This window comes from Cajanus cajan, chromosome 2 (assembly GCF_000230855.2).
Source record: "Cajanus cajan strain Asha chromosome 2, NIPB_CcT2T_4, whole genome shotgun sequence".
NCBI lineage: Eukaryota > Viridiplantae > Streptophyta > Magnoliopsida > Fabales > Fabaceae > Cajanus > Cajanus cajan.
The window spans coordinates 28,163,441-28,174,127 of NC_138518.1; the positions used below are offsets into that span (position 1 = coordinate 28,163,441).

At 34.1% G+C, this 10,687-nt stretch overlaps 1 long non-coding RNA gene across 1 annotated transcript; it reads right to left on the reverse strand.

Annotated features, from left to right (window-relative positions):
• Positions 1 to 6,310: 6,310 nt before the first annotated feature.
• On the reverse strand, positions 6,311 to 8,892 carry LOC145955272 (uncharacterized). The gene is made up of 3 exons (XR_014431903.1): positions 8,256 to 8,892; positions 8,122 to 8,170; positions 6,311 to 8,035 (listed from the first exon to the last, which is right to left on the reverse strand). It is a non-coding gene; the product is annotated as an uncharacterized LOC145955272 (long non-coding RNA).
• Between the last annotated feature and the right edge of the window lie 1,795 nt (positions 8,893 to 10,687).

Genomic DNA, 10,687 nt, shown 5'->3' on the forward strand with positions numbered 1-10,687 from the left:
TTAGGATTAGCCTAAAATCTTTCACATAGGCACACAACAAACATTATGTCAGGCCTACTTGCTGTCAAGTACAAGAGTGATCCAATAATGCCTCTATACTTTGAATTATCAACAGCAACTCCTTTCTCATCTAAGTCAAGATTGCAATTGTTTGATATTGGTGTGGCAGCCTCCTTACACCCTTTCATACCAAACTTTTTCAGAAGTTCATTGCAATACTTGCTTTGACTTATGAATATTCCATCATGCATTTGTTTGATTTGCAACCCCAAAAAGAATGTGAGCTCTCCCATCATTGACATTTCAAATTCTCCTTGCATGGTTTTAGCAAATTCTTTACATAGAGAGGTATTTGTAGATCCAAACACAATATCATCTACATATATTTGTACATACATTGTATCATTTTCAAACTTCTTGACAAACAATGTATTATCCACCTTTCCTTTTTCATAGTCATTCTCAATCAAAAATTTGCTCAACCTGTCATACCATGATCTAGGAGCTTGCTTCAAGCCATAGAGTGCCTTTTTGAGCTTGTACACATGATTGGGATTCTTGAAGTCCACAAAGCCAGGTGGCTGTTCCACATACACTTCCTCTTGTATTAACCCATTGAGGAAAGCACTTTTCACATCCATTTGATAAAGCTTGAAATTCTTTATAGAGGAATAAGCAAGAAGTAATCTAATGGCTTCTATCCTTGCTACAGGGGCAAAAGTCTCATCATAGTCAATTCTCTCTTCTTGGTTATACCCCTTAGCTACTAGTCTTGCCTTATTTCTTAGAATTATTCCAGATTCATCAAGCTTATTTCTGAAAACCCACTTGGTTCCAATAATTGGATAATCTTTTGATAATGGCACTAAATCCAACACTTCATTTCTTTCAAACTGATTTAGTTCCTCTTACATGGCCATTAACCAATGCTCATCTTTAAGTGCTTCATCAATGCTCTTAGGTTCAACTTGTGACACAAATGCCATAGTGTTGCAAATATTTTTAATAGCATTCCTAGTTGAAACACCCTTACCAATATTTCCAATTATGTTATCCATTGATAAGTCTCTAGAAGTCTTCCATTCCTTTGGCAATTGTTCACGTGTTTCCCTTGCTTTCTCATGTGACTCACTCTCCTTAGGCACTTCATTTGGTTCATTCTCCAATAGGGATTGATCAAGAAACTCATTTAAATCTTCAATTTCAGTTTTCCTTGTCTCTTGTTTATTTGACTCATCAAATACCACATGAACAGATTCTTCTACAACTAGAGTTCTCTTGTTATAGATCCTATAGGCTTTACTATTTGTAGAGTATCCTAGAAAAATTGCCTCATCAGCCTTTGCATCAAACTTTCCAAGTTGTTCTTTCCCATTGTTCAGCACATAGCACTTACATCCAAGCACTCTAAAATATGAAATGTTAGGCTTCTTTCCTTTGTAAATTTCATAGGGTGTTTTCTTTAATATAGGCCGGATCAGAACTTTGTTTAACACATGACAAGCAGTGTTAATAGCATCAGCCCAAAAATATTTTGGCAAGTTTGTTTCATTCAACATTGTTCTAGCAAGTTCTTCTAAGGACCTATTTTTCCTCTCAACAACCCCATTTTGTTGAGGTGTCCTAGGTGCTGAGAAATTATGGTTTATACCATGTTCCTCACAGAATTTCTGAAACATCAAGTTTTGAAACTCACCTCCATGGTCACTTCTTATAGAGGTGATGTTTGAACACTTCTCATTTTGAACAAGCTTGGCAAATTTTCTAAAGGCATTAAAAGCATCCTTTTTGTTTGCAAGAAACATAACCCATGTGTATCTTGAGTAGTCATCAACAATCACTAAGCCATAGTAGTTTCCTCCTAAGCTCATGGTTCTTGAAGGACCAAACAAATCCATGTGAATTAATTGCAAAGGTCTAGATGTGGAAATCTGATTTTTGCTTTTAAAGCTAGCCTTCACTTGCTTGCCCTTTTGACAAGCATCACATAGTTTGTCCTTTCCAAACTTGAGTTTAGGTAGACCAACCACTAATTCTTTCCTACTCAATTTATTTAAATGATCCATATGAATATGTGCAGCTCTCCTATGCCAAAGCCATATGTTTTCTTCTTGAGTTATTAGACACTTAGTGTTTGAAATTGCTATAGAGTGTTCTAAGTCAAGCATATATATATTGTCAATTCTTTTTCCTATGAATCTGATTTCTTTACTCTTTTTATCACATATCAAGCAACATGTATCATCAAATTCAATTTTAAAGCCTTTATCACTTAGTTGACTTATACTCAGCAAATTATGTTTCAAACCATCACAAGCAATACATTCTCAATCAATGTTTGAGAGGAGGAATTACCAACATTGCCATGACCAAGAATTTTCCCTTTATTGTTGTCACCATAGGTAACATACCCTTCATTCTTCAATTTGAGACTTGAGAATTTTGAAGGATCCCCAGTCATATGCCTTGAGCAGCCACTATCAAGATACCAAAGTAATTTTTTGGCCCTCAAGCATTCCTGCAAGACAAATTTAGAGGAAAAATTTAGGTACCCATGTGAAGGGTCCTTGTAGGTTAGTTCTCAGCCTTTGACTCTTTTTAACCCAAACCATCTCTCCATTTGGAACTCCATATTTCCTAGAATAACAGTTCCTAATTGTATGGCCCTTTTTGCACCAATAAAAACAAGTTGTTTGTCTAGAAAAGTTGCTTTTAAATTTTCTAAAATTTTGGTTTTTCACAAAAGCTTCTTTCTTTGACTTAAATGGCATGCTCATGCTTGGATTAAAACCAAGTCCACTCCTATCAAAGATGTTTCTTTGTTTTCCCAAAAGAATGTTTAAGTTTGCATTTCCATTTGTGAACTTTGCAAGAGTGGATTTTAAATCAACATTTTCCTTTTCAAAAATTTTGCAATGTTCACAAACATTTTTTGAGGAAGTGGAGTTTTCACAATGAGCTTCACTAAAGTTAAACATAGTTTGAAGATTTTCATGCTCATGCTTCAAGTCCTCAAGCTCTTGTTCAGCTTTAATTAAAGCATTTTCATACCATTTCAGCTTGTTTTTCAGCTTTGAACTTAATGCATCCAATTTGATAGCTTCTTCATGAATTTGTATAAAAGCTTCTTGGAGTTGGTCATAATCCGGGTTTGATTCAAGGTCAGAATCACTTACAATTGTGTCATGGTCAGTTCCAGCCATCAAGCACAAGTTTTCTCCTCACATTCAGATTCATCACTTGATGTGCTTGAGTCATTATCTTCCCAAGCAATGTAGGCTTTCTTCCCTTTTCCATTTTTCTTGAATTTTTTCTCCTTTTGTTGCTTCTTCAAGAGATTTGGACACTCAGCTTTCATGTGTCCCGGTTTTCCACATTCAAAGCAATTGAAGGAGGATGTGTTTGCTTCCTCTTTCTTGTTTGTCTTTTTATTGAATTTGTAGGGGGAATTCTTCTTTCTTCTTATGAATCTCCTAAACTTCTTCACCAGCAGATTGAAGTTCTCGATTTCGGAATCATCGGAGCTTGTTTCTTCACACACCTCTTTTCCTTTGACAGATTTCAAGGCTTTCAATGACACACCTTTGCCTTTCTTATCCTGCTGCTCATGTTCATCAAATATGTGCAGCTTTTGCTCATGCTCTCTTAGCTTTCCAAAGAGAGTAGCTAATGTCAAGGAGGTCAAATCCTTTGATTCTTCAATGGCTGTCACCTTTGCTTGCCATGATCTGTCCAAGCATTGCAGCACTTTTAAATTCAGCTCTTCTTTCTCAAATTTCCTGCCAAGGTCAACAAGGTGATTTATGAAGTGTGTAAATCTCTTTTGAAAATTAGAAATAGATTCACCATTTTGCATTCTAAACAGCTCATATTCTCTAATGAGAGTATGCTTTCTTGATCTCTTTAAATCACTTGTTCCTTCATGAGTGACTTGCAAAGTATCCCACATCTCTTTAGCAGATATGCATTGTGAAATTCTAAAAAATTCATCAATAGACAATGTAGATGTTATGATATTTTTGGCTCTCTTATCATGTTGGGCTCTTTTCTTTTCCTCATCACTCCATTCACTCCAATGTTTTTCCTTTAGCTCATCACCATCTTTTTTCATAGGGATATAGGGTCCATTTTCTATAGCATCCCATACAACAATATAATAGCTTCAATGAAAATCCTCATCCTAATTTTCCAATAGACATAGTTTTCACCATTGAAAACAGGAGGTCTATGAATAGACACACCTTCACCATAGGGTAGGTTGTTATTGGCCATTTTTGAAATCTTGAATAACTGAAGAACCTTGCTCTAGATACCAATTGGTAGAAAAGAGTGGCACAATCCAAGAGGGGGGGTGAATTGGATTCTATGACCCTTTAAAAAATTATTAGAGTATTTAGGATCTTTATTTCACTTTAAACTTTTCTAAGACTGAATTTTCAAATGAAGCTTTCCTAAAGACTTGTTATGAAAGTATGAATTCAATATGCTCTCTTGATTACAAAATTATGAGGTTCAAATGTTATGTTCTAATTCAGATTTAAACCAACAATATTCACATACACTTATTAATCAAGATTTATCTTCTTTAATGTTCAACCAAGAAATTACACAAAGTAAAAGATAAGGTAGAAGAAGATTGCACAAGTCTTTTATACTGGTTCAGCCACTCCACATGTGACCTACATCCAGTCCTTAATCAACACCTGATTAAGATTTGTTCCACTATCTTAAGCAAGAAGGTTTACAAGCACACACACATGCATATACTTCAACACTAAAGATAACCACTTTCTTGACCCCAAGAAAGCACCCCTTGTAGAAACCCACTACAAGAAACCTTACCACTTGAGAAACCCTTCTCAAGATTTTACAAGTATTCACACAGAATAAAGGAACGAATTCACCTGGAATTCTTGAAGCAAATCTTAATCTTCCCCTTTCAAGAATATGATGATGATGATGATCTTCTAACAAAGTTTTTCACAAACGTTTTCACTCTTGGATTTCACAAAGAAAACTCTCCAAGATGTCACAAAGACTCCACAAAACGCTTTTCACAATTTGATTATCAGTTCTAACTCAATGTCTGAAGTTTCTCAAAGTTCAAACTATTTATAAAAGTCTCAGACACAGATAATCGATTATTTTAAAGAATAATCGATTATTTTGTTCTTCAGGTTTTCTGGAAACCAACCAAGAACAATTTAATCGATTATTTTGCTAGATAATCGATTATTCCAGAGAGTTGTTCCTGGGATAATCGATTATTTTGGCAAATAATCGATTATTGCAGCAAGGCATCCCATTTTGCTTGTTGCTGGAATAATCGATTATATTTAAAGATAATCGATTATTTTGAGTTAGTTTTCAAAACTTCGTTTTAAGTCTCAAAATAACTTTTCAATATTTTCACTCATCATCACATACTCTCTACTTAGCTTAGATATAGATTTTGCTTATGCACAAAGCATACTAAGCATACACAACATAAAAACTCATTCAAAACAATATATAAACTCTAAACTCTATTACATAGCACTATTACATAGCACTCTCTTGACTCTTCTTTGACTTTGTTTTTGTGCTTCCAAGTTGTTGTTGTACACTTATGTTGTGATCATCAAAACTCCTTTAAGCTTCAAGCTCTCCTAAGCTCAACATTTTGGGTGCATGCAAAATAACCATAAACACGTCATATATGTAGACATTTTGTACCTAATGTTTTGGTGCTTAAAAATGTCACCCTGAGTGACGATTTGCACATAATTTTTTGGTGCTTAAAAACGTCACCCTGAGTGACGATTTGCACTTTGCACCTGATTAAGCGTGAGATGCTTGAGTCAGTTGAGTGAGTCAGGAGCGTGGCGATTTGCACCTGAGTGAGTCAGAAGCGTGAGATGCTTGAGTTAGTTGAGTGTGTCAAGAGCGTGAGATGCTTGGGTCACTTCCCACGTTTTTTTGTGTGCTTTGGGTACTTAAAAATGTCACTAAGGTTGACGTTTTGCAAACTGTCACTTTACTTGCCCAGTCCAATCCAGTTCAATTGCGTGAAAGTTTTAAGTCCCCTCATGATTCTCATGTTATAGTCCCGTGAATGATTAGTCTCATCTCATGGCTCCCGTGAACTTCATTTTCATACCACCATCCATTATTTATAGGAGTATGAGAATGCATTTCACTTTTGATATATGTATCTCAACTTTGCATTGTTTTCCATACCTTGATCTCATCTCTTAATATTTTTGTTATTGTTTTTGTGCATCGTAAAGTCTAATTTTATTTTCAAAATGTCTTTCATTTGCTTACTCTATTATAATGGCAGTAGAATTATCAATGATCAAGGTTTTATTTTTACAAGTGACACGAAAACAATTCGTGTAAATCATGGATTGGATTTTGATTCTTTAAAGAAAAAAATCCATGCCAACTTGAAATTGCATCATAACCAAATTATTTCTAGGATCACTTGTAGATATTTACAATCTTTGAATCCCAATTTTTATTTAGGTGGAGAAATTGCAGACAATGAAGATGTTGCATGCGTGCTTGATAGTTTTGAACGACAAAGTTATACGACTATGGTAGAATTATATAATGATGTTGATATTGTTGGCACATCTTCTTTTTCTTTACAAGATTTAAATAGAATAGAAGAAGCGCATCAACCTCCAACGAATTCAAATGTAATCAGTAGTGACCATTTGTTTGAGCAAAAAGAATTTCACCACCAAAAAATCATCCTGATTCGAGCATTGATTTTGCAACAAACTTAAGTGACAATGATGATATCAATGTTGAACAAGATGATGAAATTGCAGATGATAGCTCATCAGACGAAGGTAACGTTGATAGTAATGATAATCGTATGATAAATGTGTAATCACCATTTGAAGTTGAGCCTCCCAGAATGATCGAATCAGGTAATTAATTTTTTTTTTGTAACAACATTTTAATTTAGTAATATTTATTATTATGTTGTTGTCCAATTCAGAGGCATACCCCATGGATACTCTCTAGTAACATTCATTAATGTAGGTTGTGAAAAACCCACATTTTGTCCTATGATGTTTTCCCTCACAAGAGATGGAGTAACTGTCATTGCCTATTGTAGAATTAATATTTTCACTCACATGAATTTGTTCTATTACATTTTCATTATCATTATCATTATGAACATTTCCTTGATTTGGTGTAGACATAATTCTACCACTTTTGAGTTTGATAACATATTTTGAGACTATTTGAATTACATTTGACACACAAATGAGTCCCACTAGACATGTCAATTTGTTTTCAATGGATTTTGTTTAATGGATTCTTTATATTTGAACTAGTAACTTCAACTAAAATATCACTAGTGGAAAAAAGTACTTTTAAAATCGGTCATTTTTTACTTTTAAAATCGGTTCTCTGACCAATTTTAAAAGAGCCGATTTTAAAAAGTGAGACTTTTAACTTCGGTCGTTGACTGATGTTAAAAGTCCCACTTTTAAAATCGGTCAAGACTGGCCGATGTTAAAAGTTAGACTTTTAACATCGGTCATGCATGAGCTGATTTTAAAAGTCTATATGTTTGTAGACATTAAATGATTTTTGCAGTTAGAAGCTTAAAACCAGATTAACAACAAACAAGTTAATTCCACCAGAACTTTCAAGTTTCCCATCAGAATTGACTTTTGTATCAAAAAATTTGAACACAAAGCAATTAGGTATTAACTGAGGAACAAAATACAATATGCTTTTAAAAGTAAAAGAAAAATAATAATACCTGATGCTGCCTCACCAACAGCAGCGGGTGTATTAGGCATCACTCTTATAAAACTTAAGCCATAAACATTTTTTCAAGCTAAACCAAAAAATGTTCTATTCCTACTCAAATTATAGTTCAACAGCACAAGTAGACATAGCAAAACAGGAAGAAAAAAATTACTACTTTCGGTAACCTGAAGATCTTTCAACTTGACACCAGCAGTGACCAAAACCAAAAGCTTGTTCTTCGTCAGCAGCGGCGTCAATTTCGTGACCACATCTTTCACTGCAACAACACAACACATAAGTGAAAACGCAAGTCGAGTATGAACAAAGTGAGATTGAAATCGAAACCGCGGAAAAAGTAAGTACCTCATTGAGGTTTAACCGATAAAACAACGACGTTGCTTTCGCGAACGACCTGCGAGTGCGAGGAAACGGAAATGAAAACGGCGTCGCGTAAGTTAGTTTCAGCGATAAAAGAAAAAGGGAGGGAATAGTAATACATCGTCGTTTGAAGAGAGAATGGTGACACCGAAGGATTTGAAGGCGGCACGGCGCGCGGGGTTAGAGTGAACGGCGGTGCGAATACGAGAAGGCGGCAAGATGCCGGAACGAACGACGCCTCTGGTAATGGACTCTGGCAATCTGAGCTTCCACTTTCTTCATCTTCACTTCTATCCCTACTCTCAATTATCTATCAAACACAAGTTATTAATTGGGAGGAGGGGAAAGCATAAGCATCAAAAAATAAAAGAAAAAAAAAAATGAAAGAACACTTGTCACCATGCAGAATCCGAAAAATGCCTAAAACTTTATTCTGGAACAGCTCTAGAACGGCTCGTGCTGCAAGCAAAACGGCCCTTTCTGCTTGCAGAACGGGCCGTTTCAGTTTCAAAATTCGCCCAGCAACGAAGAGAATGTTACCTTCCAAGAAGAATATATGAAGCTTGACACTTTAGATGAGAGCCCGACAGAGTAAAGAGAAGAATATATGAACTGTAGACTTAATCTAAAGAATATATGGAGCCAAAGATGAGAGAATGGAGGGGAAGGGAGAATGACCGTAGAGTGTAGATTAAGTCTCTGATGCTACTTTTAAAATCGGCTCTTCAATAGCTGATTTTAAAAGTCCTACTTTTAAAATCGGTCATAAGGTAGCCGATTTTAAAAGTAATTCATTATTTACAAAATTTCCACCGCGTCACTTTTAAAATTGGCTACCTTATGACCGATTTTAAAAGTAGCACTTTTAAAATCGACTATTGAAGAGTCAATTTTAAAATTAGCATTTTTAAAATCGGCTATTAAAGAGCCGATTTTAAAAGTAACATCAGAGACTTTTAAAATCGGTCATAAGGTAACCGATTTTAAAAATAATGCTATTATTTACAAAATTGCCACCGCGTCACTTTTAAAATCGGCTACTTTATGACCGATTTTAAAACTTCGATTTTAAAAGTCATTTTTGTACTAGTGTATGTTTAACAAATTATGATTTTTATACATTTTTTAACTATTATAATGAGATTTGAATCAAGATTACAATGATTAAATGATTAACATGAATTGATTGAAGAAATCATTAAAAAGCATTAAAACTAAAGAGAAGAAAAGAAAAGAAAACATGTATATTATACTAAAAGAAAAGAAAAAGTTAGTATGAAAATACATACAAGCATTCCTTGAAATTGGGATTCGTGAGAGTAGGTATAGTGGTGTATAAAGGTTTGTGTAAAATATTTTTTATCCTAATAATTTATGTTACGAAATATTTAAAGGAAAAAAACCTACAACAATCATTTAATATTTTGACTTAACACGTGACAATCATAATAGTTACTAAAAATTGACAATAACTTCTTCCAACTTCTTTTTTAATGCTCAAAATTTTATTAATTAGTCATTTGGTCATCCTTTTAAATTTCATTTGAGTAACTCTTTTTAAAATTTTATCTTCAAATATGTTGAAAATTTTCAAATAACGCCCCCTGTTTGCCATGCAAGTGCAACTCATCATATACTACTTTTATCCCTTTCTTATCTCTCTTATTTGTCAAAATTATTTTATCTATACATTTTGGACAATAAAATAATTTCTCATTATGTACGTGTTTGTTCACATGTGTAGGCCACCGAAACTACAACAAGAGCATATATTTCAGATGGACCAAATTGGGGTCAATATAAAAATATTTTATTAAAGTGGGGTTATTTTGGAATAACTTTTCACTTTGGAGTAGTCAACAGAAAAAAAGAAAAAATAATGCTAATAACAGTGTCTTATTTGCCACATCATTTTTTTTTTATTTTTTACAGGAAAATATTGTTGTTGCACTTTATGTAACATTGACATGGAAGACGTGACAACTTATTTCATCTTCAATTTGAAATACACAAAGTAAATCTTCTACCACCACATGATCGTCGACATGGAGATGGGAGATAGTGCAGTGTCGACGTTCTTTCTTTCGAATTGTAACTATGTTGAACAACGAACTTGAATATACTATAAGGAGTCTTCACTAATCTCTCCTAGTATGTGGAAACCAAAATGTACTTGTTTTGGGATACACTGATAATTTTCTCCTTCTTAATCTTCTCTTATGGAATGCACATGTAAAGTTAATCAAAATCACACATGATATTTGATCCATTTGTTATAATGGTTAAAGAGAAAGGCTAGCATTGACTTGGTAAATGTTATTCAACCCTTTCTTCATAATACTAACATTCTATTTTTTGGTTCAAAATCTCAAATTTTAACAACAAACTTTATAATTTCTAATAAACTTAATTCAATAATAATAAAAAGACCGTTAAAAAGAGTTTGATCATTCCTTGTGTGAATGCAAATCTCTAACACTTTGGAGAACACATGGGTGGCTCTTTTATGGAGTTAATGAATTGGTTGGTTGCATGTCGAAGGTAGGAATGA